The 6,649-nt window shown below is 45.9% G+C and overlaps 1 pseudogene; it reads left to right on the top strand.

The window, feature by feature from the left end:
- Positions 1-6,033: 6,033 nt before the first annotated feature.
- LOC138302299 (small nucleolar RNA SNORA17) lies at positions 6,034-6,147 on the top strand (annotated as a pseudogene).
- Positions 6,148-6,649: the final 502 nt, after the last annotated feature.

The raw sequence follows: 6,649 nt of genomic DNA, 5'->3' as shown, positions 1-6,649 counted from the left end.
GTGAATGTACACATTTTTTTTAATTAGACACATGGGGGAATCCAGGATGGGGTCGCTTGCATGGCCTTCACCACATGTTCTTTACCTATAATCCCTTGCAGACCTGGAGCTATGTTTAAAAAACACATTTTCCTTACATTTCTGTGATGGGAAATTCTGGAATCTGCCAGGTGGCACAAACTTCATTCCACCCACCATTTACCTAAATCTCCTGATAAAAATGGCACCTTGCATGTGTACATAGCACTAGTACCTGCAACAGGGAGCAGCCCTAAATGCAAAGTTTATTAGCTGTAAATTTTGAGCCCTGTATCAGCCGTCACCTAGGGAAACCTAGCACACCTGCACATTTTTGAAAACTAAAGTCATGGGGGAAGCTAGGGTGGGGTGTATTGCGTGATTCTCACCAGATTTGTTTCCCAGAATAAATTGCAAACCTTAACAAAAAACTTTTTTCTCTTACATTTTTGTGATGTTCTGGAATCTGTGAGGAGCCACAATTTTCCTTCCACCCACCATTCCCCTAAGATTCCGATAAAAATGGGACCTTCATTTTCCACTCATATTAAAACTTTTTTGAAAAGCTGGTAGTTGTGGATGTTGCACCCTAGCTCAGCTGGCACATACAGAAACCAAGCAAACTTGCACTTTATTGAAAACTTGACACCCGGGAGAGAATCTAGGGTAGAGTGTAAATTCACAAGGTTGTATTTTTTACCCAGAATCTCTTGCAAAGCTCAAACTTTGACCAAAAATACATTGTCTTCATATTTCTGTGATTTACTGTAATCTGCAGGGTCGCACAGATTTCCTTCCACCCACCGTTCCCCCAAGTCTCCTGAACCAAAATGGGGCCTCACTTGTGTGGCTAAGACAAGTACCTGCAACAGGAAATCGCTAAAAGCGCAACAAGGATACATAACTTTTTCTACTTATACTGAACCTTTTTTTGTAAAGAGGGTAGCTGTGGATTTTGGGCTAGAGCTCAACTAGGACCTAGGGAAACCTAGCAAACTTGCACATTTTTGAAAAGTAGAGACAGGAGGAATCCAAACTAGGGTGACTTGTGTGACTCTCATGATATGTTTTTACCCAGAATTTCCTACAAACCTCAAACCTTAACTGAAAAAAACACATTTTCCTCTAATTTCTGTGGCATTCCAGAATCTACATAGAGCCAGAAATCTCCTTCTCCCCACCATTCCTTTATGTCTTCTGATAAAAATCGGACCACATTTGTGTTAGTAAGCCTAGTGTCTACAATAGGAAAAGGCCCTAAATGCAGTATGGACACATCACATTTTTCCACTCAAACCTCAACATTTTTGCCCACTGAGGAGCTATGAATTTTGGGCCGTATCTCAGCTGGAACCTAGGGAAACTTAGCACACTTGCACATTTTTTAAAACTAGACACGGGGGAACCCAAAGTGGGTGACTTATGTGACTCACACCAGATTATTTTACCCAGACACTCTTGCTGACCTTAAACCTTGACTGAACAAACAGAATTCCCTTCCATTTCTGTGATGGAAAATTCTGGAATCTGGTGGGACCCACAAATGTCCTCTCACCCAGCATTTCCCTAAGTCTCCCGATAAAAATAGTACCTTACTTGTGTGGGTAGTCCTAGTGCCTACAACAGGAAATGGCCCAGAATGCAAAATGGATATATCACATTTTTCCACTCAAAACTTACGCTTTTTTTGCAAAGTAGGTAACTGGATATTGGTCCCTAACTCAACGGGCACCTTGGGAAACCTAGTAGGCGTGCACACTTCTTGAAAACTAGACACCTATGGAAATCCAGAGTGGGGTGATGTGTGGATTCCACTCGTTTTTTTACCCAGAATTCCTTGCAAACCTCACGCAATGACTATCCAGTTTTTTTTCACATTTCTGTGAAGAAATGTTCTGGAATCTGAGGGGAGCCACACACTTCATTTCACCCACCATTCCCCTAATCTCCTGTAAAAATGGCAAGTCAAATGTGTTGGTAGGCCTAGTACCTCCAACAAGAAATGGCCCAAAACTCAACATCGATACAATCATTTTTCCACTCAAAACCTACTCTTTTTTTGCAAAGGAGATAACTGTGCATATTGGATCCTAGCTCGGGCAGCACCTAGGGAAAACTAGCAAGCTAGCACAGTTCTTCAAAACTAGACAGCTGGGAAAATCCAGGGTGAAGTGACTTGCCTTGTCTTGATTTCACCAGTATTTTTTTTACCCAGAATCCCTTTCAATCCTCAAAGCATAAGTAAAAATCCAATTTTTCTCACATTTCTGTGATGAAAAGTGTTAGAATCTGTGTAGAGCTATACACTTCATTCCACCCACCATTTCCCTAAATCTCCCAATAAAAATGGCACCTCAGTTGTATCTGTAGGCCTAGTGCCAGCAACAGGAAATGGCCCAAAACTCAACATGGATGCATCACATTTTTCCACTCAAAAGGACTCTCATTTTACAAAGTGGATATCTGTGTCATTTTACAAAGTGGATATCTGTGGATTTTTTACCCTTGCTCAGCCGATACCTAGAGAAATTTGGTAAACTTGTATATTTTTGTAAACTAGACACCTGTGGGAGTCGAGGGTGGGGTGACTTGTGTGGCTTTCATCAGGTTTTTTTTACCTAGATTCCCTTTCAATCCTCAAACTTGGACTAAAACCTCACATTACTGTTTGAAAGTTCTGGAATCTGCAGGGACCCATAAACTTATTTCTGCCCAGCATTCCCCCAAGCCTCCCGAATCATAAAAATGGTACCTCAGTTGTGTGGATAGGCCAACTGCGAGCAGCAATAAATGTCCCAAAATGTAACATTGATATACATCCTATTTTTCAACCAAAAACTGACCCTTTTTATTTCAAATAGGGTAGCTGTGGATATTGGCCCCTAATCAGCTGGCCCCTAGGGACACCTTCCAAACATGTACATTTTTAAAAACTAGACAACAATGGGAGTCTAGATGCGCATTAAGTACATGGCTTTCACTATGTAATTTTAACTAGAAGCACTTGCAAACATCATCTTTAGTAAAAAAAAAAGGAAACACACACACACACTTTCCTCACATTTCTGTGACAGAACGTTCTGGACTCTGTGGAAGCCACAAATTGTTTACTTCCCTGATTTCCCAGATGTCTCCTGATGAGAACGGTATCCCACTTTTGTGGGTGGCCCACAAGACCATGACACAAAAGGCCACACAGTGCTCATTGATTGATAGGTGAGCAATAGGGATAGCTGCAGTTCTTGGGGTCATGGTGTGGTACCTCCCTTGCAAGCCTCCAAACCAAAGACATTTGTGAAAACTAACCTACCAGGGCATTTCAGAGAGGTGTGTCTTGCATGATCCCCATAAGGTTTTCTTACCCACAATGCCCTGTAAACCTCAAACTTTGCCTGAAATCTCACATTTCCTTACATTTTTGTGATATGACCTTCTGTAATCTATAGGAATACTCAGAACCTACCATCCAAAATTGCCCCACTTATGCTGAAAAAAAAACCCTCCTCCACTTTTGTGGTTAGGCCTAGTGAACTTGACAGGAATGTGTCAAACCAATGTTAATGGGAGCACTTGTGATGTGACTCCCATTGACCTGGGTTTAATCTGTTTGTGACCCAAGTGTTGCCACATATTGGGCAATCCAAAGTGATAGAAATTTAGTGGGTTCCTGTGGATTACGGAAGGAAATGCATGTTTTCAGGCAAAGTTTGAGGAAAACCTTGTGGGTTCCATGCAAATCAAACCACCCTGAAAGCCCCTGGTTATTTAGTTTTCATAAATGTCTATGGTTGGTAGGTTTCCATGGGTGGTGGTGAGGCACAATGTCAAATCCTACAGCAACCTCTATTGCTGATCTCTTCATGTAGCTCTACAGGTCATTTTATGTCAAGGTCACTTGGCCCACTCACATAAGTGAGATACAATTTTAATTGTGAGACATAGGGGAATTCTGGACCTCATTCCAACCCTGGAGGTCTCTGACCGCCAGGGCGGAGGGCAGCGGAAGCACCGCCAACAGGCTGGCGGTGCTTCCAGGGCTATTCTGACCACGGCGGTAATGCCACGGTCAGAAAAGGGGAACCGGCGGTTTCCCGCCGGTTTTCCCCTGGCCCAGGGAATCCTCCATGGCGGCGCTGCTTGCAGCGCCGCCATGGTGATTCCGACCCCCTTCCCGCCAGCCTGTTTCTGGCGGTTTTCACCGCCAGAACCAGGATGGCGGGAACGGGTGTCATGGGGCCCCTGGGGGCCCCTGCACTGCCCATGCCACTGGCATGGGCAGTGCAGGGGCCCCCTAACAGGGCCCCATACAGATTTTCACTGTCTGCTTTGCAGACAGTGAAAATCGCGACGGGTGCCACTGCACCCGTCGCACCCCTGCAACACCGCCGGCTCCATTCGGAGCCGGCCTCTGTGTTGCCAGGCCTTTCCCGCTGGGCCGGCGGGCGCTCCTTTGGCGGGCGCCCGCAGGCCCAGCAGGAAAGCCAGAATGTCCGCCGCGGTCTTTTGACCGCAGAGCGGCCAAATGCCGGTAACCGCATGGCGGGCGGCTACCGCTGCCCGCCGCGGTCAGAATGACCGCCTCTGTGTGGTAGGATGTTTGTGGTTCCCCACAGATTAAATAAGTTTTCCTCATAGAATGTGAGGAAATTGGTTATTTTTAGTCAAATATAGGGGTTTGCAGGACATTGTAGTTAAGAAAATGGTGTGGGATCCATGGGAAGCATACCACCCAGGACTCCCCCAATGTCTAATTTTCAGAATTTTCTGCCATTCACAGTTTTGGGAGTCAACCACAATCTCCTGGCCCATATGTAAAAACAACACCCACCACATTATTTTATTGAGCTAAAAAAATATTCCTGCTATGCAGTGGGCTTTCTGTCCCCCTGCCAAAGGCAAACTATGAGCATACCTCCTGTAGGCACCTGTGTGGGAAGACAGGTTTGTCCCCTTTGAGATGGGGATGTGGCCAGTGCCTGAGTACAAAAGCCACAGCACTTTGTTTTGCCACAAAGACAAAATCCCTGTTGTCACATGGATTTTCTATTCCCCAAGAGCATGTTTGTAGCAACCTCCCCAATTGGGACAAGCCTTGAGGGAACAAAAAAACACTATTGTCCCGACAGAGCCAGGAGTATAGCTGAATGCCAGTACAGACCACCAGTTTATTTTGTTTGTTGTGGCACCATTTTGAAAACCCTGGTGTCTAGTTGGCTTTATGTCCTTAATGGAGGAGCTGACTGCGCTTGAATACTCTAACCCCCACCCCCCCCACAGGAGAGGTAGAAAGTCTACTGGGCCCTGGGTCAGGGAGCACAGACTCATGTCCAAGAGAGCTGTTCCTAACCAAACAATATTGCCTAAATGCAGTCTCTAGTGTCTAGTGGGCTTTCTACCCCCAGGGGACAGATTGGGAGTTATCACCCCCATCTACACCATGGGGTGAGGGCAGAAAGAGTGTCTGCTCTGGTTTGGGGGCATGGCAATGCCCATGGTGGAAGGACCCACCCCTATATTTCTTTAAAACATCCCTGTTATCTAATGAGGTTTCTTCCCCCATGGGGTTCACATTGAGGGTAATTACCCCAAAGACTGTCTACTCTGTCGTCAAGATGGGGGCAACCCACTATTGGCCTATATTTGTTTCTTAAAAAAAGCTTTCCCTAGTGTCTAGTGCGCTTTCTGCACCCCCACCAGTCGGGCAGATCAGGGGTAGCTACCCCCATCTACCCCCCCAAGGGAGGTCAGAAATACCTATGCCCTATTTTCTGGGGGTGTGGACATGTATTGGGCAGCCTCCACCCCTAATGTTTTTTAAAAAGGCAGTCCCTGGTGTCTAGTAGGCTTTCTGCCCCCTCAGAGGGGAAGATCAGAGTTAAAACCCCCATCCACCTCCAAGTGAGGCAGAAAGACTAATGTCTCATTTAATTGGGATTGGGGTATGGCCATGCTGATGTTGGACAGCCCCCACCCTTTATTAAAAAAAAAAACTCTTTACCTTGTATCTAGTGAGCTTTTGCTCCCCAGGGGCTGCAGATCGGGGTACTTTCTCCTTTTTGCCCCCTGGGATGGCAGTAAGACTGAGGCTATTAAATGTGCTAAGGGGAGCACAAGCCCTTGCCTAAGAGGCTTCTTCCCCATCCTTGGTGGCTGGTACGTAGAGCCACATTTGGGGGATTGCGCTCCTGGGCTGATCCCCAAGCAAGGATCAAGAAGCTCTACCTGAGCAGCCCAATGAAAAAAAGAATAAAAGACTCCCCCTGGTACACCAGAGGGGCCTTTAAGCACCTTCCCAGTGTCTGTCAACAGCTGACAGACGCACTGGGGTTAGTGCGGCCCTTGTAGGGTTAATGATCTGTTGCCCGAATGTGGATTTACCTTAAGGACATGTAAGACAAGAGGCATTTGGCTGCAGAAGAAATGCAGCGGCTGGGAGAGGAGTACAGAGTTGGTGTCTGACAACTGTTTCTCAAAGTTTCAGACTTGTGAGCAACATTATATACAATTCTCCGAAAGGTTACAAAACAATTCTACGCATTCTTTGGAGAAAGGAATACGGGCCTAGTCACAGAGAAGTAAATCAGACCATCTGATAAACCACACAGGTGGATCTCGACCTGGGTGGACATAT

The sequence above is a fragment of the Pleurodeles waltl genome, chromosome 6 (genome assembly GCF_031143425.1).
Source record: "Pleurodeles waltl isolate 20211129_DDA chromosome 6, aPleWal1.hap1.20221129, whole genome shotgun sequence".
Lineage (NCBI taxonomy): Eukaryota > Metazoa > Chordata > Amphibia > Caudata > Salamandridae > Pleurodeles > Pleurodeles waltl.
Note: the sequence above shows the minus strand (reverse complement) of the source record. Positions and strands in the feature narration are given on the sequence as shown.